General features: G+C 37.9%; 10 non-coding genes across 10 annotated transcripts; all 10 read left to right on the forward strand.

The window, feature by feature from the left end:
- The first annotated feature begins 1,622 nt into the window (after positions 1-1,622).
- Positions 1,623-1,704, forward strand: TRNAS-GCU (transfer RNA serine (anticodon GCU)). Its single transcript has one exon. It is a non-coding gene; the product is annotated as a tRNA-Ser (tRNA).
- Positions 1,705-3,394: 1,690 nt separating this feature from the next.
- TRNAS-GCU (transfer RNA serine (anticodon GCU)) lies at positions 3,395-3,476 on the forward strand. Its single transcript has one exon. It is a non-coding gene; the product is annotated as a tRNA-Ser (tRNA).
- A 3,455-nt stretch (positions 3,477-6,931) lies between these two features.
- On the forward strand, positions 6,932-7,013 carry TRNAS-GCU (transfer RNA serine (anticodon GCU)). Its single transcript has one exon. It is a non-coding gene; the product is annotated as a tRNA-Ser (tRNA).
- A 3,457-nt stretch (positions 7,014-10,470) lies between these two features.
- TRNAS-GCU (transfer RNA serine (anticodon GCU)) lies at positions 10,471-10,552 on the forward strand. Its single transcript has one exon. It is a non-coding gene; the product is annotated as a tRNA-Ser (tRNA).
- Positions 10,553-12,096: 1,544 nt separating this feature from the next.
- On the forward strand, positions 12,097-12,178 carry TRNAS-GCU (transfer RNA serine (anticodon GCU)). The gene has a single exon. It is a non-coding gene; the product is annotated as a tRNA-Ser (tRNA).
- Positions 12,179-13,868: 1,690 nt separating this feature from the next.
- On the forward strand, positions 13,869-13,950 carry TRNAS-GCU (transfer RNA serine (anticodon GCU)). Its single transcript has one exon. It is a non-coding gene; the product is annotated as a tRNA-Ser (tRNA).
- A 1,548-nt stretch (positions 13,951-15,498) lies between these two features.
- Positions 15,499-15,580, forward strand: TRNAS-GCU (transfer RNA serine (anticodon GCU)). Its single transcript has one exon. It is a non-coding gene; the product is annotated as a tRNA-Ser (tRNA).
- Positions 15,581-17,124: 1,544 nt separating this feature from the next.
- On the forward strand, positions 17,125-17,206 carry TRNAS-GCU (transfer RNA serine (anticodon GCU)). Its single transcript has one exon. It is a non-coding gene; the product is annotated as a tRNA-Ser (tRNA).
- Positions 17,207-18,895: 1,689 nt separating this feature from the next.
- TRNAS-GCU (transfer RNA serine (anticodon GCU)) lies at positions 18,896-18,977 on the forward strand. Its single transcript has one exon. It is a non-coding gene; the product is annotated as a tRNA-Ser (tRNA).
- A 3,455-nt stretch (positions 18,978-22,432) lies between these two features.
- On the forward strand, positions 22,433-22,514 carry TRNAS-GCU (transfer RNA serine (anticodon GCU)). The gene has a single exon. It is a non-coding gene; the product is annotated as a tRNA-Ser (tRNA).
- The last annotated feature ends 3,308 nt before the right edge of the window (positions 22,515-25,822 follow it).

A 25,822-nucleotide genomic window follows, 5' to 3' on the forward strand; every position in this document is an offset into this window, starting at 1 on the left:
CGCACGGGCGCTTTGTAGACGAGGTGGACGAGTGGTTAAGGCGATGGACTGCTAATCCATTGTGCTCTGCATGCATGGGTTCGATTCCCATCCTCGTTGCATTAATCTGCTTCTTCTTTCATGTTGAATTGTTTGGTTTTCATTTTTAACCCAAGCGGTGGACACTTCATGCATGAAAGTTTACAATACTCCTGTGCTGCTATCAAACTTTGCAGAGTCAGATCTGTAAATCCACTTGTTTTAATTTGTAAAGCTTGATGCCATCCTATATTCTGTAAATAAAATTATATCCTCTAATTCCTTTTAAAGTGTTTCAACAGCAGAGAATTTTTTTTCTCAATTGCACTATATTAGGGCTGTGGGAAATTAATATTTGATGACAAACAAGAGTAAAAGTCCTCTTTTTGGGGTAAAAACACACAAAATGAGATGAAGAATAGAAAGCACTGCTGACATTCAAAATCAAGATTTTCCTTTTACTAAAAAGGCTCTTTGACCAACTAAGCCAAAGGACAAACAGATGCGAAACATTAAAAAGCCTGCTTAGAGAGTTAAACAGCCCTAAACTGAGATAAAGAAGGAAAAGGACTGCTGGCATTCAAATTCAAGAATTTCCATTTACTAAATAGGCTCTTTGACCAACTAAGACAAAGGACAAACAGGTGTGATACATTAGAAAGCCTGCTTAGAGAGTTAAGAAGCCCCAAACTGACATAAAGAAAGAATAGCACTGCTGGCATTCAAATTCAAGATTTTCTGTTTACTAAACAGGCTCTTTGACCAACTAAGCCAAAGGACATAAAGGTGAGATACATTGAATAAACGGATTAGAGATGCATAGAAAGGAGGCATTTCAAAACTAAATCAACTGGTTTTACATTGTCATGCTTGAAGCCATCTTTCTTCCTTTATATCTCTTAGATAGAAGAGATTTTTAATCTCATAATTCCACTATCAGTCGCAAGTGAAACACCTATTTATAAGATAGAAAGCTTCTTTGTGAGGAGACGAAAACAAGGCATTGCTGAGATTCGAACTCAGGATCTCCTGTTTACTAGACAGCACCAGAAGATGGCATGCATTTGAAATCCAAGGAAGATTGAAGCACCAATCGAACATTCAACTGGTTAGCGCAGCAAAACAATATTGAGCTTGAGTTCCATTCCACGTAGAGCAGAAACATGGAATAAGATTTCAATCTCAGTCATAACACTTAAGAAGCCAAGTAAATTTTGAAGAGCATTCATTTAAAAGACTGACAAATTTACAGAAGCTGTATCGAGGACAAAGGCTTTGAAGTTTTGCAATTGAATGAGCCATCTTTTAGCACAGCTGAAATTTGGGACTTGTTTTGCTTCCAAGTTATGACACAGAATAGACAGATTGAAGAAATGCCATGGCAAAACCAAAAGGAGGAAAAATTATGACTAATTGATATTAAAAACCTCAGCACTGGTTCATTTCTGATAGAGTTTTCCCCAAGCTAACTTCAAACAACAGGCACTGTAGTTGACGAGATAAGGCAACTCTGACAAAAGCCAACATACAATCTTCAGTGAAAAAACACTGACTGGTAAAAACCCTCTCAACATCTTCCCACCTAAACGCACAGGCGCTATGTAGACGAGGTGGCCGAGTGGTTAAGGCGATGGACTGCTAATCCATTGTGCTCTGCATGCATGGGTTTGAATCCCATCCTCGTCGGATTAATCTGCTTCTTCTTTCATGTTGAATGGTTTGGTTTTCATTTTTAACCCAAGCAGTGGAACCCTTCAAGCATGAAAGTTTACAATACTCCTGTGCTGCTATCAAACTTTGCAGAGTCAGACCTGTAAATCCACTGGTTTTAATTGGTAAAGCTTGATGCCATCCTATATTCTGTAAAGAAAATTATATCTTCTAATTCCTTTTAAAGTGTTTCAACAGCAGAGAATTTTTTTTCTCAATTGCACTATATTAGGGCTGTGGGAAATTAATATTTGATGACAAACAAGAGTAAAAGTCCTCTTTTTGGGGTAAAAACCCACAAAATGAGATGAAGAATAGAAAGCACTGCTGACATTCAAAATCAAGATTTTCCTTTTACTAAATAGGCTCTTTGACCAACTAAGCCAAAGGACAAACAGGTGCGAAACATTAAAAAGCCTGCTTAGAGAGTTAAACAGCCCTAAACTGAGATAAAGAAGGAAAAGGACTGCTGGCATTCAAATTCAAGATTTTCCATTTACTAAATAGGCTCTTTGACCAACTAAGACAAAGGACAAACAGGTGTGATATATTAGAAAGCCTGCTTAGAGAGTTAAACAGCCCTAAACTGAGATAAAAAAGGAAGAGGACTGCTGGCATTCAAATTCAAGATTTTCTGTTTACTAAACAGGCTCTTTGACCAACTAAGACAAAGGACAAACAGGTGTGATACATTAGAAAGCCTGCTTAGAGAGTTAAGAAGCCCCAAACTGACATAAAGAAAGAATAGCACTGCTGGCATTCAAATTCAAGATTTTCTGTTTGCTAAACAGGCTCTTTGACCAACTAAGCCAAAGGACATAAAGGTGAGATACATTGAATAAACGGATTAGAGATGCATAGAAAGGAGGCATTTCAAAACTAAATCAACTGGTTTTACATTGTCATGCTTGAAGCCATCTTTCTTCCTTTATATCTCTTAGATAGAAGAGAATTTTAATCTCATAATTCCACTATCAGTCGCAAGTGAAACACCTATTTTTAAGATAGGAAGCTTCTTTGTGAGGAGACGAAAACAAGGCACTGCTGAGATTCGAACTCAGGATGTCCTGTTTACTAGACAGGCGCTTTAACCAACTAAGCCACAGCACCAGAAGATGGCATGCATTTGAAAACCAAGGAAGATTGAAGCACCAATCAAACATTCAACTGGTTAGCGCAGCAAAACAATATTGAGCTTGAGTTCCATTCCACGTAGAGCAGAAACATGGAATAAGATTTCAATCTCAGTCATAACACTTAAGAAGCCAAGTAAATTTTGAAGAGCATTCATTTAAAAGACTGACAAATTTACAGAAGCTGTATCGAGGACAAAGGCTTTGAAGTTTTGCAATTGAATGAGCCATCTTTTAGCACAGCTGAAATTTGGGACTTGTTTTGCTTCCAAGTTATGACACAGAATAGACAGATTGAAGAAATGCCATGGCAAAACCAAAAGGAGGAAAAATTATGACTAATTGATATTAAAAACCTCAGCACTGGTTCATTTCTGATAGAGTTTTCCCCAAGCTAACTTCAAACAACAGGCACTGTAGTTGACGAGATAAGGCAACTCTGACAAAAGCCAACATACAATCTTCAGTGAAAAAACACTGACTGGTAAAAACCCTCTCAACATCTTCCCACCTAAACGCACAGGTGCTATGTAGACGAGGTGGCCGAGTGGTTAAGGCGATGGACTGCTAATCCATTGTGCTCTGCATGCATGGGTTCGAATCCCATCCTCGTCGAATTAATCTGCTTCTTCTTTCATGTTGAATGGTTTGGTTTTCATTTTTAACCCAAGCGGTGGACACTTCATGCATGAAAGTTTACAATACTCCTGTGCTGCTATCAAACTTTGCAGAGTCAGATCTGTAAATCCACTGGTTTTAATTTGTAAAGCTTGATGCCATCCTATATTCTGTAAAGAAAATTATATCCTCTAATTCCTTTTAAAGTGTTTCAACAGCAGAGAATTTTTTTTCTCAATTGCACTATATTAGGGCTGTGGGAAATTAATATTTGATGACAAACAAGAGTAAAAGTCCTCTTTTTGGGGTAAAAACCCACAAAATGAGATGAAGAATAGAAAGCACTGCTGACATTCAAAATCAAGATTTTCCTTTTACTAAATAGGCTCTTTGACCAACTAAGCCAAAGGACAAACAGGTGCGAAACATTAAAAAGCCTGCTTAGAGAGTTAAACAGCCCTAAACTGAGATAAAGAAGGAAAAGGACTGCTGGCATTCAAATTCAAGATTTTCCATTTACTAAATAGGCTCTTTGACCAACTAAGACAAAGGACAAACAGGTGTGATACATTAGAAAGCCTGCTTAGAGAGTTAAACAGCCCTAAACTGAGATAAAGAAGGAAGAGGACTGCTGGCATTCAAATTCAAGATTTTCTGTTTACTAAACAGGCTCTTTGACCAACTAAGACAAAGGACAAACAGGTGTGATACATTAGAAAGCCTGCATAGAGAGTTAAGAAGCCCCAAACTGACATAAAGAAAGAATAGCACTGCTGGCATTCAAATTCAAGATTTTCTGTTTACTAAACAGGCTCTTTGACCAACTAAGCCAAAGGACATAAAGGTGAGATACATTGGATAAACGGATTAGAGATGCATAGAAAGGAGGCATTTCAAAACTAAATCAACTGGTTTTACATTGTCATGCTTGAAGCCATCTTTCTTCCTTTATATCTCTTAGATAGAAGAGATTTTTAATCTCATAATTGCACTATCAGTCGCAAGTGAAACACCTATTTTTAAGATAGGAAGCTTCTTTGTGAGGAGATGAAAACAAGGCACTGCTGAGATTCAAACTCAGGACCTCCTGTTTACTAGACAGGCGCTTTAACCAACTAAGCCACAGCACCAGAAGATGGCATGCATTTGAAATCCAAGGAAGATTGAAGCACCAATCGAACATTCAACTGGTTAGCGCAGCAAAACAATATTGAGCTTGAGTTCCATTCCACGTAGAGCAGAAACATGGAATAAGATTTCAATCTCAGTCATAACACTTAAGAAGCCAAGTAAATTTTGAAGAGCATTCATTTAAAAGACTGACAAATTTACAGAAGCTGTATCGAGGACAAAGGCTTTGAAGTTTTGCAATTGAATGAGCCATCTTTTAGCACAGCTGAAATTTGGGACTTGTTTTGCTTCCAAGCTATGACACAGAATAGACAGATTGAAGAAATGCCATGGCAAAACCAAAAGGAGGAAAAATTATGACTAATTGATATTAAAAACCTCAGCACTGGTTCATTTCTGATAGAGTTTTCCCCAAGATAACTTCAAACAACAGGCACTGTAGTTGACGAGATAAGGCAACTCTGACAAAAGCCAACATACAATCTTCAGTGAAAAAACACTGACTGGTAAAAACCCTCTCAACATCTTCCCACCTAAACGCACGGGTGCTATGTAGACGAGGTGGCCGAGTGGTTAAGGCGAAGGACTGCTAATCCATTGTGCTCTGCATGCATGGGTTCGAATCCCATCCTCGTCGGATTAATCTGCTTCTTCTTTCATGTTGAATGGTTTGGTTTTCATTTTTAACCCAAGCAGTGGAACCCTTCAAGCATGAAAGTTTACAATACTCCTGTGCTGCTATCAAACTTTGCAGAGTCAGACCTGTAAATCCACTGGTTTTAATTGGTAAAGCTTGATGCCATCCTATATTCTGTAAAGAAAATTATATCCTCTAATTCCTTTTAAAGTGTTTCAACAGCAGAGAATTTTTTTTCTCAATTGCACTATATTAGGGCTGTGGGAAATTAATATTTGATGACAAACAAGAGTAAAAGTCCTCTTTTTGGGGTAAAAACCCACAAAATGAGATGAAGAATAGAAAGCACTGCTGACATTCAAAATCAAGATTTTCCTTTTACTAAATAGGCTCTTTGACCAACTAAGCCAAAGGACAAACAGGTGCGAAACATTAAAAAGCCTGCTTAGAGAGTTAAACAGCCCTAAACTGAGATAAAGAAGGAAAAGGACTGCTGGCATTCAAATTCAAGATTTTCCATTTACTAAATAGGCTCTTTGACCAACTAAGACAAAGGACAAACAGGTGTGATACATTAGAAAGCCTGCTTAGAGAGTTAAACAGCCCTAAACTGAGATAAAAAAGGAAGAGGACTGCTGGCATTCAAATTCAAGATTTTCTGTTTACTAAACAGGCTCTTTGACCAACTAAGACAAAGGACAAACAGGTGTGATACATTAGAAAGCCTGCTTAGAGAGTTAAGAAGCCCCAAACTGACATAAAGAAAGAATAGCACTGCTGGCATTCAAATTCAAGATTTTCTGTTTGCTAAACAGGCTCTTTGACCAACTAAGCCAAAGGACATAAAGGTGAGATACATTGAATAAACGGATTAGAGATGCATAGAAAGGAGGCATTTCAAAACTAAATCAACTGGTTTTACATTGTCATGCTTGAAGCCATCTTTCTTCCTTTATATCTCTTAGATAGAAGAGATTTTTAATCTCATAATTCCACTATCAGTCGCAAGTGAAACACCTATTTTTAAGATAGGAAGCTTCTTTGTGAGGAGACGAAAACAAGGCACTGCTGAGATTCGAACTCAGGATCTCCTGTTTACTAGACAGGCGCTTACTAAGCCACAGCACCAGAAGATGGCATGCATTTGAAAACCAAGGAAGATTGAAGCACCAATCAAACATTCGACTGGTTAGCGCAGCAAAACAATATTGAGCTTGAGTTCCATTCCACGTAGAGCAGAAACATGGAATAAGATTTCAATCTCAGTCATAACACTTAAGAAGCCAAGTAAATTTTGAAGAGCATTCATTTAAAAGACTGACAAATTTACAGAAGCTGTATCGAGGACAAAGGCTTTGAAGTTTTGCAATTGAATGAGCCATCTTTTAGCACAGCTGAAATTTGGGACTTGTTTTGCTTCCAAGTTATGACACAGAATAGACAGATTGAAGAAATGCCATGGCAAAACCAAAAGGAGGAAAAATTATGACTAATTGATATTAAAAACCTCAGCACTGGTTCATTTCTGATAGAGTTTTCCCCAAGCTAACTTCAAACAACAGGCACTGTAGTTGACGAGATAAGGCAACTCTGACAAAAGCCAACATACAATCTTCAGTGAAAAAACACTGACTGGTAAAAACCCTCTCAACATCTTCCCACCTAAACGCACGGGCGCTATGTAGACGAGGTGGCCGAGTGGTTAAGGCGATGGACTGCTAATCCATTGTGCTCTGCATGCATGGGTTCGAATCCCATCCTCGTCGGATTAATCTGCTTCTTCTTTCATGTTGAATGGTTTGGTTTTCATTTTTAACCCAAGCGGTGGACACTTCATGCATGAAAGTTTACAATACTCCTGTGCTGCTATCAAACTTTGCAGAGTCAGATCTGTAAATCCACTGGTTTTAATTTGTAAAGCTTGATGCCATCCTATATTCTGTAAAGAAAATTATATCCTCTAATTCCTTTTAAAGTGTTTCAACAGCAGAGAATTTTTTTTCTCAATTGCACTATATTAGGGCTGTGGGAAATTAATATTTGATGACAAACAAGAGTAAAAGTCCTCTTTTTGGGGTAAAAACCCACAAAATGAGATGAAGAATAGAAAGCACTGCTGACATTCAAAATCAAGATTTTCCTTTTACTAAATAGGCTCTTTGACCAACTAAGCCAAAGGACAAACAGGTGCGAAACATTAAAAAGCCTGCTTAGAGAGTTAAACAGCCCTAAACTGAGATAAAGAAGGAAAAGGACTGCTGGCATTCAAATTCAAGATTTTCCATTTACTAAATAGGCTCTTTGACCAACTAAGACAAAGGACAAACAGGTGTGATACATTAGAAAGCCTGCTTAGAGAGTTAAACAGCCCTAAACTGAGATAAAGAAGGAAGAGGACTGCTGGCATTCAAATTCAAGATTTTCTGTTTACTAAACAGGCTCTTTGACCAACTAAGACAAAGGACAAACAGGTGTGATACATTAGAAAGCCTGCATAGAGAGTTAAGAAGCCCCAAACTGACATAAAGAAAGAATAGCACTGCTGGCATTCAAATTCAAGATTTTCTGTTTACTAAACAGGCTCTTTGACCAACTAAGCCAAAGGACATAAAGGTGAGATACATTGGATAAACGGATTAGAGATGCATAGAAAGGAGGCATTTCAAAACTAAATCAACTGGTTTTACATTGTCATGCTTGAAGCCATCTTTCTTCCTTTATATCTCTTAGATAGAAGAGATTTTTAATCTCATAATTGCACTATCAGTCGCAAGTGAAACACCTATTTTTAAGATAGGAAGCTTCTTTGTGAGGAGATGAAAACAAGGCACTGCTGAGATTAAAACTCAGGACCTCCTGTTTACTAGACAGGCGCTTTAACAAACTAAGCCACAGCACCAGAAGATGGCATGCATTTGAAATCCAAGGAAGATTGAAGCACCAATCGAACATTCAACTGGTTAGCGCAGCAAAACAATATTGAGCTTGAGTTCCATTCCACGTAGAGCAGAAACATGGAATAAGATTTCAATCTCAGTCATAACACTTAAGAAGCCAAGTAAATTTTGAAGAGCATTCATTTAAAAGACTGACAAATTTACAGAAGCTGTATCGAGGACAAAGGCTTTGAAGTTTTGCAATTGAATGAGCCATCTTTTAGCACAGCTGAAATTTGGGACTTGTTTTGCTTCCAAGCTATGACACAGAATAGACAGATTGAAGAAATGCCATGGCAAAACCAAAAGGAGGAAAAATTATGACTAATTGATATTAAAAACCTCAGCACTGGTTCATTTCTGATAGAGTTTTCCCCAAGCTAACTTCAAACAACAGGCACTGTAGTTGACGAGATAAGGCAACTCTGACAAAAGCCAACATACAATCTTCAGTGAAAAAACACTGACTGGTAAAATCCCTCTCAACATCTTCCCACCTAAACGCACGGGCGCTTTGTAGACGAGGTGGACGAGTGGTTAAGGCGATGGACTGCTAATCCATTGTGCTCTGCATGCATGGGTTCGATTCCCATCCTCGTTGCATTAATCTGCTTCTTCTTTCATGTTGAATTGTTTGGTTTTCATTTTTAACCCAAGCGGTGGACACTTCATGCATGAAAGTTTACAATACTCCTGTGCTGCTATCAAACTTTGCAGAGTCAGATCTGTAAATCCACTGGTTTTAATTTGTAAAGCTTGATGCCATCCTATATTCTGTAAATAAAATTATATCCTCTAATTCCTTTTAAAGTGTTTCAACAGCAGAGAATTTTTTTTCTCAATTGCACTATATTAGGGCTGTGGGAAATTAATATTTGATGACAAACAAGAGTAAAAGTCCTCTTTTTGGGGTAAAAACCCACAAAATGAGATGAAGAATAGAAAGCACTGCTGACATTCAAAATCAAGATTTTCCTTTTACTAAATAGGCTCTTTGACCAACTAAGCCAAAGGACAAACAGGTGCGAAACATTAAAAAGCCTGCTTAGAGAGTTAAACAGCCCTAAACTGAGATAAAGAAGGAAAAGGACTGCTGGCATTCAAATTCAAGATTTTCCATTTACTAAATAGGCTCTTTGACCAACTAAGACAAAGGACAAACAGGTGTGATACATTAGAAAGCCTGCTTAGAGAGTTAAACAGCCCTAAACTGAGATAAAAAAGGAAGAGGACTGCTGGCATTCAAATTCAAGATTTTCTGTTTACTAAACAGGCTCTTTGACCAACTAAGACAAAGGACAAACAGGTGTGATACATTAGAAAGCCTGCTTAGAGAGTTAAGAAGCCCCAAACTGACATAAAGAAAGAATAGCACTGCTGGCATTCAAATTCAAGATTTTCTGTTTGCTAAACAGGCTCTTTGACCAACTAAGCCAAAGGACATAAAGGTGAGATACATTGAATAAACGGATTAGAGATGCATAGAAAGGAGGCATTTCAAAACTAAATCAACTGGTTTTACATTGTCATGCTTGAAGCCATCTTTCTTCCTTTATATCTCTTAGATAGAAGAGATTTTTAATCTCATAATTCCACTATCAGTCGCAAGTGAAACACCTATTTTTAAGATAGGAAGCTTCTTTGTGAGGAGACGAAAACAAGGCACTGCTGAGATTCGAACTCAGGATCTCCTGTTTACACAGGCGCTTTAACCAACTAAGCCACAGCACCAGAAGATGGCATGCATTTGAAAACCAAGGGAGATTGAAGCACCAATCAAACATTCAACTGGTTAGCGCAGCAAAACAATATTGAGCTTGAGTTCCATTCCACGTAGAGCAGAAACATGGAATAAGATTTCAATCTCAGTCATAACACTTAAGAAGCCAAGTAAATTTTGAAGAGCATTCATTTAAAAGACTGACAAATTTACAGAAGCTGTATCGAGGACAAAGGCTTTGAAGTTTTGCAATTGAATGAGCCATCTTTTAGCACAGCTGAAATTTGGGACTTGTTTTGCTTCCAAGTTATGACACAGAATAGACAGATTGAAGAAATGCCATGGCAAAACCAAAAGGAGGAAAAATTATGACTAATTGATATTAAAAACCTCAGCACTGGTTCATTTCTGATAGAGTTTTCCCCAAGCTAACTTCAAACAACAGGCACTGTAGTTGACGAGATAAGGCAACTCTGACAAAAGCCAACATACAATCTTCAGTGAAAAAACACTGACTGGTAAAAACCCTCTCAACATCTTCCCACCTAAACGCACGGGCGCTATGTAGACGAGGTGGCCGAGTGGTTAAGGCGATGGACTGCTAATCCATTGTGCTCTGCATGCATGGGTTCGAATCCCATCCTCGTCGGATTAATCTGCTTCTTCTTTCATGTTGAATGGTTTGGTTTTCATTTTTAACCCAAGCGGTGGACACTTCATGCATGAAAGTTTACAATACTCCTGTGCTGCTATCAAACTTTGCAGAGTCAGATCTGTAAATCCACTGGTTTTAATTTGTAAAGCTTGATGCCATCCTATATTCTGTAAAGAAAATTATATCCTCTAATTCCTTTTAAAGTGTTTCAACAGCAGAGAATTTTTTTTCTCAATTGCACTATATTAGGGCTGTGGGAAATTAATATTTGATGACAAACAAGAGTAAAAGTCCTCTTTTTGGGGTAAAAACCCACAAAATGAGATGAAGAATAGAAAGCACTGCTGACATTCAAAATCAAGATTTTCCTTTTACTAAATAGGCTCTTTGACCAACTAAGCCAAAGGACAAACAGGTGCGAAACATTAAAAAGCCTGCTTAGAGAGTTAAACAGCCCTAAACTGAGATAAAGAAGGAAAAGGACTGCTGGCATTCAAATTCAAGATTTTCCATTTACTAAATAGGCTCTTTGACCAACTAAGACAAAGGACAAACAGGTGTGATACATTAGAAAGCCTGCTTAGAGAGTTAAGAAGCCCCAAACTGACATAAAGAAAGAATAGCACTGCTGGCATTCAAATTCAAGATTTTCTGTTTGCTAAACAGGCTCTTTGACCAACTAAGCCAAAGGACATAAAGGTGAGATACATTGAATAAACGGATTAGAGATGCATAGAAAGGAGGCATTTCAAAACTAAATCAACTGGTTTTACATTGTCATGCTTGAAGCCATCTTTCTTCCTTTATATCTCTTAGATAGAAGAGATTTTTAATCTCATAATTCCACTATCAGTCGCAAGTGAAACACCTATTTTTGAGATAGGAAGCTTCTTTGTGAGGAGACGAAAACAAGGCACTGCTGAGATTCGAACTCAGGATCTCCTGTTTACACAGGCGCTTTAACCAACTAAGCCACAGCACCAGAAGATGGCATGCATTTGAAAACCAAGGGAGATTGAAGCACCAATCAAACATTCAACTGGTTAGCGCAGCAAAACAATATTGAGCTTGAGTTCCATTCCACGTAGAGCAGAAACATGGAATAAGATTTCAATCTCAGTCATAACACTTAAGAAGCCAAGTAAATTTTGAAGAGCATTCATTTAAAAGACTGACAAATTTACAGAAGCTGTATCGAGGACAAAGGCTTTGAAGTTTTGCAATTGAATGAGCCATCTTTTAGCACAGCTGAAATTTGGGACTTGTTTTGCTTCCAAGTTATGACACAGAATAGACAGATTGAAGAAATGCCATGGCAAAACCAAAAGGAGGAAAAATTATGACTAATTGATATTAAAAACCTCAGCACTGGTTCATTTCTGATAGAGTTTTCCCCAAGCTAACTTCAAACAACAGGCACTGTAGTTGACGAGATAAGGCAACTCTGACAAAAGCCAACATACAATCTTCAGTGAAAAAACACTGACTGGTAAAAACCCTCTCAACATCTTCCCACCTAAACGCACGGGTGCTATGTAGACGAGGTGGCCGAGTGGTTAAGGCGATGGACTGCTAATCCATGGTGCTCTGCATGCATGGGTTCGAATCCCATCCTCGTCGGATTAAGCTGCTTCTTCTTTCATGTTGAATGGTTTGGTTTTCATTTTTAACCCAAGCAGTGGAACCCTTCAAGCATGAAAGTTTACAATACTCCTGTGCTGCTATCAAACTTTGCAGAGTCAGACCTGTAAATCCACTGTTTTTAATTGGTAAAGCTTGATGCCATCCTATATTCTGTAAATAAAATTATATCCTCTAATTCCTTTTAAAGTGTTTCAACAGCAGAGAATTTTTTTTCTCAATTGCACTATATTAGGGCTGTGGGAAATTAATATTTGATGACAAACAAGAGTAAAAGTCCTCTTTTTGGGGTAAAAACCCACAAAATGAGATGAAGAATAGAAAGCACTGCTGACATTCAAAATCAAGATTTTCCTTTTACTAAATAGGCTCTTTGACCAACTAAGCCAAAGGACAAACAGGTGCGAAACATTAAAAAGCCTGCTTAGAGAGTTAAACAGCCCTAAACTGAGATAAAGAAGGAAAAGGACTGCTGGCATTCAAATTCAAGATTTTCCATTTACTAAATAGGCTCTTTGACCAACTAAGACAAAGGACAAACAGGTGTGATACATTAGAAAGCCTGCTTAGAGAGTTAAACAGCCCTAAACTGAGATAAAGAAGGAAGAGGACTGCTGGCATTCAAATTCAAGATTTTCTGTTTACTAAACAGGCTCTTTGACCAACTAAGACAAAGGACAAACAGGTGTGATACATTAGAAAGCCTGCATAGAGAGTTAAGAAGCCCCAAACTGACATAAAGAAAGAATAGCACTGCTGGCATTCAAATTCAAGATTTTCTGTTTACTAAACAGGCTCTTTGACCAACTAAGCCAAAGGACATAAAGGTGAGATACATTGGATAAACGGATTAGAGATGCATAGAAAGGAGGCATTTCAAAACTAAATCAACTGGTTTTACATTGTCATGCTTGAAGCCATCTTTCTTCCTTTATATCTCTTAGATAGAAGAGATTTTTAATCTCATAATTGCACTATCAGTCGCAAGTGAAACACCTATTTTTAAGATAGGAAGCTTCTTTGTGAGGAGATGAAAACAAGGCACTGCTGAGATTCAAACTCAGGACCTCCTGTTTACTAGACAGGCGCTTTAACAAACTAAGCCACAGCACAAGAAGATGGCATGCATTTGAAATCCAAGGAAGATTGAAGCACCAATCGAACATTCAACTGGTTAGCGCAGCAAAACAATATTGAGCTTGAGTTCCATTCCACGTAGAGCAGAAACATGGAATAAGATTTCAATCTCAGTCATAACACTTAAGAAGCCAAGTAAATTTTGAAGAGCATTCATTTAAAAGACTGACAAATTTACAGAAGCTGTATCGAGGACAAAGGCTTTGAAGTTTTGCAATTGAATGAGCCATCTTTTAGCACAGCTGAAATTTGGGACTTGTTTTGCTTCCAAGCTATGACACAGAATAGACAGATTGAAGAAATGCCATGGCAAAACCAAAAGGAGGAAAAATTATGACTAATTGATATTAAAAACCTCAGCACTGGTTCATTTCTGATAGAGTTTTCCCCAAGATAACTTCAAACAACAGGCACTGTAGTTGACGAGATAAGGCAACTCTGACAAAAGCCAACATACAATCTTCAGTGAAAAAACACTGACTGGTAAAAACCCTCTCAACATCTTCCCACCTAAACGCACGGGTGCTATGTAGACGAGGTGGCCGAGTGGTTAAGGCGATGGACTGCTAATCCATGGTGCTCTGCATGCATGGGTTCGAATCCCATCCTCGTCGGATTAAGCTGCTTCTTCTTTCATGTTGAATGGTTTGGTTTTCATTTTTAACCCAAGCAGTGGAACCCTTCAAGCATGAAAGTTTACAATACTCCTGTGCTGCTATCAAACTTTGCAGAGTCAGACCTGTAAATCCACTGTTTTTAATTGGTAAAGCTTGATGCCATCCTATATTCTGTAAATAAAATTATATCCTCTAATTCCTTTTAAAGTGTTTCAACAGCAGAGAATTTTTTTTCTCAATTGCACTATATTAGGGCTGTGGGAAATTAATATTTGATGACAAACAAGAGTAAAAGTCCTCTTTTTGGGGTAAAAACACACAAAATGAGATGAAGAATAGAAAGCACTGCTGACATTCAAAATCAAGATTTTCCTTTTACTAAATAGGCTCTTTGACCAACTAAGCCAAAGGACAAACAGGTGCGAAACATTAAAAAGCCTGCTTAGAGAGTTAAACAGCCCTAAACTGAGATAAAGAAGGAAAAGGACTGCTGGCATTCAAATTCAAGATTTTCCATTTACTAAATAGGCTCTTTGACCAACTAAGACAAAGGACAAACAGGTGTGATACATTAGAAAGCCTGCTTAGAGAGTTAAGAAGCCCCAAACTGACATAAAGAAAGAATAGCACTGCTGGCATTCAAATTCAAGATTTTCTGTTTACTAAACAGGCTCTTTGACCAACTAAGCCAAAGGACATAAAGGTGAGATACATTGAATAAACGGATTAGAGATGCATAGAAAGGAGGCATTTCAAAACTAAATCAACTGGTTTTACATTGTCATGCTTGAAGCCATCTTTCTTCTTTTATATCTCTTAGATAGAAGAGATTTTCAATCTCATAATTCCACTATCAGTCGCAAGTGAAACACCTATTTATAAGATAGGAAGCTTCTTTGTGAGGAGACGAAAACAAGGCATTGCTGAGATTCGAACTCAGGATCTCCTGTTTACTAGACAGGCGCTTTAACCAACTAAGCCACAGCACCAGAAGATGGCATGCATTTGAAAACCAAGGGAGATTGAAGCACCAATCAAACATTCAACTGGTTAGCGCAGCAAAACAATATTGAGCTTGAGTTCCATTCCACGTAGAGCAGAAACATGGAATAAGATTTCAATCTCAGTCATAACACTTAAGAAGCCAAGTAAATTTTGAAGAGCATTCATTTAAAAGACTGACAAATTTACAGAAGCTGTATCGAGGACAAAGGCTTTGAAGTTTTGCAATTGAATGAGCCATCTTTTAGCACAGCTGAAATTTGGGACTTGTTTTGCTTCCAAGTTATGACACAGAATAGACAGATTGAAGAAATGCCATGGCAAAACCAAAAGGAGGAAAAATTATGACTAATTGATATTAAAAACCTCAGCACTGGTTCATTTCTGATAGAGTTTTCCCCAAGCTAACTTCAAACAACAGGCACTGTAGTTGACGAGATAAGGCAACTCTGACAAAAGCCAACATACAATCTTCAGTGAAAAAACACTGACTGGTAAAAACCCTCTCAACATCTTCCCACCTAAACGCACGGGCGCTATGTAGACGAGGTGGCCGAGTGGTTAAGGCGATGGACTGCTAATCCATTGTGCTCTGCATGCATGGGTTCGAATCCCATCCTCGTCGGATTAATCTGCTTCTTCTTTCATGTTGAATGGTTTGGTTTTCATTTTTAACCCAAGCGGTGGACACTTCATGCATGAAAGTTTACAATACTCCTGTGCTGCTATCAAACTTTGCAGAGTCAGATCTGTAAATCCACTGGTTTTAATTTGTAAAGCTTGATGCCATCCTATATTCTGTAAAGAAAATTATATCCTCTAATTCCTTTTAAAGTGTTTCAACAGCAGAGAATTTTTTTTCTCAATTGCACTATATTAGGGCTGTGGGAAATTAATATTTGATGACAAACAAGAGTAAAAGTCCTCTTTTTGGGGTAAAAACCCACAAAATGAGATGAAGAATAGAAAGCACTGCTGACATTCAAAATCAAGATTTTCCTTTTACTAAATAGGCTCTTTGACCAACTAAGCCAAAGGACAAACAGGTGCGAAACATTAAAAAGCCTGCTTAGAGAGTTAAACAGCCCTAAACTGAGATAAAGAAGGAAAAGGACTGCTGGCATTCAAATTCAAGATTTTCCATTTACTAAATAGGCTCTTTGACCAACTAAGACAAAGGACAAACAGGTGTGATACATTAGAAAGCCTGCTTAGAGAGTTAAGAAGCCCCAAACTGACATAAAGAAAGAATAGCACTGCTGGCATTCAAATTCAAGATTTTCTGTTTACTAAACAGGCTCTTTGACCAACTAAGCCAAAGGACATAAAGGTGAGATACATTGAATAAACGGATTAGAGATGCATAGAAAGGAGGCATTTCAAAACTAAATCAACTGGTTTTACATTGTCATGCTTGAAGCCATCTTTCTTCCTTTATATCTCTTAGATAGAAGAGATTTTTAATCTCATAATTCCACTATCAGTCGCAAGTGAAACACCTATATTTAAGATAGGAAGCTTCTTTGTGAGGAGACGAAAACAAGGCACTGCTGAGATTCGAACTCAGGATCTCCTGTTTACACAGGCGCTTTAACCAACTAAGCCACAGCACCAGAAGATGGCATGCATTTGAAAACCAAGGGAGATTGAAGCACCAATCAAACATTCAACTGGTTAGCGCAGCAAAACAATATTGAGCTTGAGTTCCATTCCACGTAGAGCAGAAACATGGAATAAGATTTCAATCTCAGTCATAACACTTAAGAAGCCAAGTAAATTTTGAAGAGCATTCATTTAAAAGACTGACAAATTTACAGAAGCTGTATCGAGGACAAAGGCTTTGAAGTTTTGCAATTGAATGAGCCATCTTTTAGCACAGCTGAAATTTGGGACTTGTTTTGCTTCCAAGTTATGACACAGAATAGACAGATTGAAGAAATGCCATGGCAAAACCAAAAGGAGGAAAAATTATGACTAATTGATATTAAAAACCTCAGCACTGGTTCATTTCTGATAGAGTTTTCCCCAAGCTAACTTCAAACAACAGGCACTGTAGTTGACGAGATAAGGCAACTCTGACAAAAGCCAACATACAATCTTCAGTGAAAAAACACTGACTGGTAAAAACCCTCTCAACATCTTCCCACCTAAACGCACGGGCGCTATGTAGACGAGGTGGTCGAGTGGTTAAGGCGATGGACTGCTAATCCATTGTGCTCTGCATGCATGGGTTCGAATCCCATCCTCGTCGGATTAATCTGCTTCTTCTTTCATGTTGAATGGTTTGGTTTTCATTTTTAACCCAAGCGGTGGACACTTCATGCATGAAAGTTTACAATACTCCTGTGCTGCTATCAAACTTTGCAGAGTCAGATCTGTAAATCCACTGGTTTTAATTTGTAAAGCTTGATGCCATCCTATATTCTGTAAAGAAAATTATATCCTCTAATTCCTTTTAAAGTGTTTCAACAGCAGAGAATTTTTTTTCTCAATTGCACTATATTAGGGCTGTGGGAAATTAATATTTGATGACAAACAAGAGTAAAAGTCCTCTTTTTGGGGTAAAAACCCACAAAATGAGATGAAGAATAGAAAGCACTGCTGACATTCAAAATCAAGATTTTCCTTTTACTAAATAGGCTCTTTGACCAACTAAGCCAAAGGACAAACAGGTGCGAAACATTAAAAAGCCTGCTTAGAGAGTTAAACAGCCCTAAACTGAGATAAAGAAGGAAAAGGACTGCTGGCATTCAAATTCAAGATTTTCCATTTACTAAATAGGCTCTTTGACCAACTAAGACAAAGGACAAACAGGTGTGATACATTAGAAAGCCTGCTTAGAGAGTTAAACAGCCCTAAACTGAGATAAAGAAGGAAGAGGACTGCTGGCATTCAAATTCAAGATTTTCTGTTTACTAAACAGGCTCTTTGACCAACTAAGACAAAGGACAAACAGGTGTGATACATTAGAAAGCCTGCATAGAGAGTTAAGAAGCCCCAAACTGACATAAAGAAAGAATAGCACTGCTGGCATTCAAATTCAAGATTTTCTGTTTACTAAACAGGCTCTTTGACCAACTAAGCCAAAGGACATAAAGGTGAGATACATTGGATAAACGGATTAGAGATGCATAGAAAGGAGGCATTTCAAAACTAAATCAACTGGTTTTACATTGTCATGCTTGAAGCCATCTTTCTTCCTTTATATCTCTTAGATAGAAGAGATTTTTAATCTCATAATTGCACTATCAGTCGCAAGTGAAACACCTATTTTTAAGATAGGAAGCTTCTTTGTGAGGAGATGAAAACAAGGCACTGCTGAGATTCAAACTCAGGACCTCCTGTTTACTAGACAGGCGCTTTAACAAACTAAGCCACAGCACCAGAAGATGGCATGCATTTGAAATCCAAGGAAGATTGAAGCACCAATCGAACATTCAACTGGTTAGCGCAGCAAAACAATATTGAGCTTGAGTTCCATTCCACGTAGAGCAGAAACATGGAATAAGATTTCAATCTCAGTCATAACACTTAAGAAGCCAAGTAAATTTTGAAGAGCATTCATTTAAAAGACTGACAAATTTACAGAAGCTGTATCGAGGACAAAGGCTTTGAAGTTTTGCAATTGAATGAGCCATCTTTTAGCACAGCTGAAATTTGGGACTTGTTTTGCTTCCAAGCTATGACACAGAATAGACAGATTGAAGAAATGCCATGGCAAAACCAAAAGGAGGAAAAATTATGACTAATTGATATTAAAAACCTCAGCACTGGTTCATTTCTGATAGAGTTTTCCCCAAGATAACTTCAAACAACAGGCACTGTAGTTGACGAGATAAGGCAACTCTGACAAAAGCCAACATACAATCTTCAGTGAAAAAACACTGACTGGTAAAAACCCTCTCAACATCTTCCCACCTAAACGCACGGGTGCTATGTAGACGAGGTGGCCGAGTGGTTAAGGCGATGGACTGCTAATCCATTGTGCTCTGCATGCATGGGTTCGAATCCCATCCTCGTCGGATTAATCTGCTTCTTCTTTCATGTTGAAAGGTTTGGTTTTCATTTTTAACCCAAGCAGTGGAACCCTTCAAGCATGAAAGTTTACAATACTCCTGTGCTGCTATCAAACTTTGCAGAGTCAGACCTGTAAATCCACTGTTTTTAATTGGTAAAGCTTGATGCCATCCTATATTCTGTAAAGAAAATTATATCCTCTAATTCCTTTTAAAGTGTTTCAACAGCAGAGAATTTTTTTTCTCAATTGCACTATATTAGGGCTGTGGGAAATTAATATTTGATGACAAACAAGAGTAAAAGTCCTCTTTTTGGGGTAAAAACCCACAAAATGAGATGAAGAATAGAAAGCACTGCTGACATTCAAAATCAAGATTTTCCTTTTACTAAATAGGCTCTTTGACCAACTAAGCCAAAGGACAAACAGGTGCGAAACATTAAAAAGCCTGCTTAGAGAGTTAAACAGCCCTAAACTGAGATAAAGAAGGAAAAGGACTGCTGGCATTCAAATTCAAGATTTTCCATTTACTAAATAGGCTCTTTGACCAACTAAGACAAAGGACAAACAGGTGTGATACATTAGAAAGCCTGCTTAGAGAGTTAAACAGCCCTAAACTGAGATAAAAAAGGAAGAGGACTGCTGGCATTCAAATTCAAGATTTTCTGTTTACTAAACAGGCTCTTTGACCAACTAAGACAAAGGACAAACAGGTGTGATACATTAGAAAGCCTGCTTAGAGAGTTAAGAAGCCCCAAACTGACATAAAGAAAGAATAGCACTGCTGGCATTCAAATTCAAGATTTTCTGTTTGCTAAACAGGCTCTTTGACCAACTAAGCCAAAGGACATAAAGGTGAGATACATTGAATAAACGGATTAGAGATGCATAGAAAGGAGGCATTTCAAAACTAAATCAACTGGTTTTACATTGTCATGCTTGAAGCCATCTTTCTTCCTTTATATCTCTTAGATAGAAGAGATTTTTAATCTCATAATTCCACTATCAGTCGCAAGTGAAACACCTATTTTTAAGATAGGAAGCTTCTTTGTGAGGAGACGAAAACAAGGCACTGCTGAGATTCGAACTCAGGATCTCCTGTTTACTAGACAGGCGCTTACTAAGCCACAGCACCAGAAGATGGCATGCATTTGAAAACCAAGGAAGATTGAAGCACCAATCAAACATTCGACTGGTTAGCGCAGCAAAACAATATTGAGCTTGAGTTCCATTCCACGTAGAGCAGAAACATGGAATAAGATTTCAATCTCAGTCATATCACTTAAGAAGCCAAGTAAATTTTGAAGAGCATTCATTTAAAAGACTGACAAATTTACAGAAGCTGTATCGAGGACAAAGGCTTTGAAGTTTTGCAATTGAATGAGCCATCTTTTAGCACAGCTGAAATTTGGGACTTGTTTTGCTTCCAAGTTATGACACAGAATAGACAGATTGAAGAAATGCCATGGCAAAACCAAAAGGAGGAAAAATTATGACTAATTGATATTAAAAACCTCAGCACTGGTTCATTTCTGATAGAGTTTTCCCCAAGCTAACTTCAAACAACAGGCACTGTAGTTGACGAGATAAGGCAACTCTGACAAAAGCCAACATACAATCTTCAGTGAAAAAACACTGACTGGTAAAAACCCTCTCAACATCTTCCCACCTAAACGCACGGGCGCTATGTAGACGAGGTGGCCGAGTGGTTAAGGCGATGGACTGCTAATCCATTGTGCTCTGCATGCATGTGTTCGAATCCCATCCTCGTCGGATTAATCTGCTTCTTCTTTCATGTTGAATGGTTTGGTTTTCATTTTTAACCCAAGCGGTGGACACTTCATGCATGAAAGTTTACAATACTCCTGTGCTGCTATCAAACTTTGCAGAGTCAGATCTGTAAATCCACTGGTTTTAATTTGTAAAGCTTAATGCCATCCTATATTCTGTAAAGAAAATTATATCCTCTAATTCCTTTTAAAGTGTTTCAACAGCAGAGAATTTTTTTTCTCAATTGCACTATATTAGGGCTGTGGGAAATTAATATTTGATGACAAACAAGAGTAAAAGTCCTCTTTTTGGGGTAAAAACCCACAAAATGAGATGAAGAATAGAAAGCACTGCTGACATTCAAAATCAAGATTTTCCTTTTACTAAATAGGCTCTTTGACCAACTAAGCCAAAGGACAAACAGGTGCGAAACATTAAAAAGCCTGCTTAGAGAGTTAAACAGCCCTAAACTGAGATAAAGAAGGAAAAGGACTGCTGGCATTCAAATTCAAGATTTTCCATTTACTAAATAGGCTCTTTGACCAACTAAGACAAAGGACAAACAGGTGTGATACATTAGAAAGCCTGCTTAGAGAGTTAAACAGCCCTAAACTGAGATAAAGAAGGAAGAGGACTGCTGGCATTCAAATTCAAGATTTTCTGTTTACTAAACAGGATCTTTGACCAACTAAGACAATGGACAAACAGGTGTGATACATTAGAAAGCCTGCATAGAGAGTTAAGAAGCCCCAAACTGACATAAAGAAAGAATAGCACTGCTGGCATTCAAATTCAAGATTTTCTGTTTACTAAACAGGCTCTTTGACCAACTAAGCCAAAGGACATAAAGGTGAGATACATTGGATAAACGGATTAGAGATGCATAGAAAGGAGGCATTTCAAAACTAAATCAACTGGTTTTACATTGTCATGCTTGAAGCCATCTTTCTTCCTTTATATCTCTTAGATAGAAGAGATTTTTAATCTCATAATTGCACTATCAGTCGCAAGTGAAACACCTATTTTTAAGATAGGAAGCTTCTTTGTGAGGAGATGAAAACAAGGCACTGCTGAGATTCAAACTCAGGACCTCCTGTTTACTAGACAGGCGCTTTAACAAACTAAGCCACAGCACAAGAAGATGGCATGCATTTGAAATCCAAGGAAGATTGAAGCACCAATCGAACATTCAACTGGTTAGCGCAGCAAAACAATATTGAGCTTGAGTTCCATTCCACGTAGAGCAGAAACATGGAATAAGATTTCAATCTCAGTCATAACACTTAAGAAGCCAAGTAAATTTTGAAGAGCATTCATTTAAAAGACTGACAAATTTACAGAAGCTGTATCGAGGACAAAGGCTTTGAAGTTTTGCAATTGAATGAGCCATCTTTTAGCACAGCTGAAATTTGGGACTTGTTTTGCTTCCAAGCTATGACACAGAATAGACAGATTGAAGAAATGCCATGGCAAAACCAAAAGGAGGAAAAATTATGACTAATTGATATTAAAAACCTCAGCACTGGTTCATTTCTGATAGAGTTTTCCCCAAGATAACTTCAAACAACAGGCACTGTAGTTGACGAGATAAGGCAACTCTGACAAAAGCCAACATACAATCTTCAGTGAAAAAACACTGACTGGTAAAAACCCTCTCAACATCTTCCCACCTAAACGCACGGGTGCTATGTAGACGAGGTGGCCGAGTGGTTAAGGCGATGGACTGCTAATCCATTGTGCTCTGCATGCATGGGTTCGAATCCCATCCTCGTCGGATTAATCTGCTTCTTCTTTCATGTTGAATGGTTTGGTTTTCATTTTTAACCCAAGCAGTGGAACCCTTCAAGCATGAAAGTTTACAATACTCCTGTGCTGCTATCAAACTTTGCAGAGTCAGACCTGTAAATCCACTGTTTTTAATTGGTAAAGCTTGATGCCATCCTATATTCTGTAAAGAAAATTATATCCTCTAATTCCTTTTAAAGTGTTTCAACAGCAGAGAATTTTTTTTCTCAATTGCACTATATTAGGGCTGTGGGAAATTAATATTTGATGACAAACAAGAGTAAAAGTCCTCTTTTTGGGGTAAAAACCCACAAAATGAGATGAAGAATAGAAAGCACTGCTGACATTCAAAATCAAGATTTTCCTTTTACTAAATAGGCTCTTTGACCAACTAAGCCAAAGGACAAACAGGTGCGAAACATTAAAAAGCCTGCTTAGAGAGTTAAACAGCCCTAAACTGAGATAAAGAAGGAAAAGGACTGCTGGCATTCAAATTCAAGATTTTCCATTTACTAAATAGGCTCTTTGACCAACTAAGACAAAGGACAAACAGGTGTGATACATTAGAAAGCCTGCTTAGAGAGTTAAACAGCCCTAAACTGAGATAAAAAAGGAAGAGGACTGCTGGCATTCAAATTCAAGATTTTCTGTTTACTAAACAGGCTCTTTGACCAACTAAGACAAAGGACAAACAGGTGTGATACATTAGAAAGCCTGCTTAGAGAGTTAAGAAGCCCCAAACTGACATAAAGAAAGAATAGCACTGCTGGCATTCAAATTCAAGATTTTCTGTTTGCTAAACAGGCTCTTTGACCAACTAAGCCAAAGGACATAAAGGTGAGATACATTGAATAAACGGATTAGAGATGCATAGAAAGGAGGCATTTCAAAACTAAATCAACTGGTTTTACATTGTCATGCTTGAAGCCATCTTTCTTCCTTTATATCTCTTAGATAGAAGAGATTTTTAATCTCATAATTCCACTATCAGTCGCAAGTGAAACACCTATTTTTAAGATAGGAAGCTTCTTTGTGAGGAGACGAAAACAAGGCACTGCTGAGATTCGAACTCAGGATCTCCTGTTTACTAGACAGGCGCTTACTAAGCCACAGCACCAGAAGATGGCATGCATTTGAAAACCAAGGAAGATTGAAGCACCAATCAAACATTCGACTGGTTAGCGCAGCAAAACAATATTGAGCTTGAGTTCCATTCCACGTAGAGCAGAAACATGGAATAAGATTTCAATCTCAGTCATAACACTTAAGAAGCCAAGTAAATTTTGAAGAGCATTCATTTAAAAGACTGACAAATTTACAGAAGCTGTATCGAGGACAAAGGCTTTGAAGTTTTGCAATTGAATGAGCCATCTTTTAGCACAGCTGAAATTTGGGACTTGTTTTGCTTCCAAGTTATGACACAGAATAGACAGATTGAAGAAATGCCATGGCAAAACCAAAAGGAGGAAAAATTATGACTAATTGATATTAAAAACCTCAGCACTGGTTCATTTCTGATAGAGTTTTCCCCAAGCTAACTTCAAACAACAGGCACTGTAGTTGACGAGATAAGGCAACTCTGACAAAAGCCAACATACAATCTTCAGTGAAAAAACACTGACTGGTAAAAACCCTCTCAACATCTTCCCACCTAAACGCACGGGCGCTATGTAGACGAGGTGGCCGAGTGGTTAAGGCGATGGACTGCTAATCCATTGTGCTCTGCATGCATGTGTTCGAATCCCATCCTCGTCGGATTAATCTGCTTCTTCTTTCATGTTGAATGGTTTGGTTTTCATTTTTAACCCAAGCGGTGGACACTTCATGCATGAAAGTTTACAATACTCCTGTGCTGCTATCAAACTTTGCAGAGTCAGATCTGTAAATCCACTGGTTTTAATTTGTAAAGCTTAATGCCATCCTATATTCTGTAAAGAAAATTATATCCTCTAATTCCTTTTAAAGTGTTTCAACAGCAGAGAATTTTTTTTCTCAATTGCACTATATTAGGGCTGTGGGAAATTAATATTTGATGACAAACAAGAGTAAAAGTCCTCTTTTTGGGGTAAAAACCCACAAAATGAGATGAAGAATAGAAAGCACTGCTGACATTCAAAATCAAGATTTTCCTTTTACTAAATAGGCTCTTTGACCAACTAAGCCAAAGGACAAACAGGTGCGAAACATTAAAAAGCCTGCTTAGAGAGTTAAACAGCCCTAAACTGAGATAAAGAAGGAAAAGGACTGCTGGCATTCAAATTCAAGATTTTCCATTTACTAAATAGGCTCTTTGACCAACTAAGACAAAGGACAAACAGGTGTGATACATTAGAAAGCCTGCTTAGAGAGTTAAACAGCCCTAAACTGAGATAAAGAAGGAAGAGGACTGCTGGCATTCAAATTCAAGATTTTCTGTTTACTAAACAGGATCTTTGACCAACTAAGACAATGGACAAACAGGTGTGATACATTAGAAAGCCTGCATAGAGAGTTAAGAAGCCCCAAACTGACATAAAGAAAGAATAGCACTGCTGGCATTCAAATTCAAGATTTTCTGTTTACTAAACAGGCTCTTTGACCAACTAAGCCAAAGGACATAAAGGTGAGATACATTGGATAAACGGATTAGAGATGCATAGAAAGGAGGCATTTCAAAACTAAATCAACTGGTTTTACATTGTCATGCTTGAAGCCATCTTTCTTCCTTTATATCTCTTAGATAGAAGAGATTTTTAATCTCATAATTGCACTATCAGTCGCAAGTGAAACACCTATTTTTAAGATAGGAAGCTTCTTTGTGAGGAGATGAAAACAAGGCACTGCTGAGATTCAAACTCAGGACCTCCTGTTTACTAGACAGGCGCTTTAACAAACTAAGCCACAGCACAAGAAGATGGCATGCATTTGAAATCCAAGGAAGATTGAAGCACCAATCGAACATTCAACTGGTTAGCGCAGCAAAACAATATTGAGCTTGAGTTCCATTCCACGTAGAGCAGAAACATGGAATAAGATTTCAATCTCAGTCATAACACTTAAGAAGCCAAGTAAATTTTGAAGAGCATTCATTTAAAAGACTGACAAATTTACAGAAGCTGTATCGAGGACAAAGGCTTTGAAGTTTTGCAATTGAATGAGCCATCTTTTAGCACAGCTGAAATTTGGGACTTGTTTTGCTTCCAAGCTATGACACAGAATAGACAGATTGAAGAAATGCCATGGCAAAACCAAAAGGAGGAAAAATTATGACTAATTGATATTAAAAACCTCAGCACTGGTTCATTTCTGATAGAGTTT

The sequence above is a fragment of the Dendrobates tinctorius genome, unplaced genomic scaffold, assembly GCF_039654945.1.
Source record: "Dendrobates tinctorius isolate UK_male_01 unplaced genomic scaffold, ASM3965494v1 ptg000204l, whole genome shotgun sequence".
Lineage (NCBI taxonomy): Eukaryota > Metazoa > Chordata > Amphibia > Anura > Dendrobatidae > Dendrobates > Dendrobates tinctorius.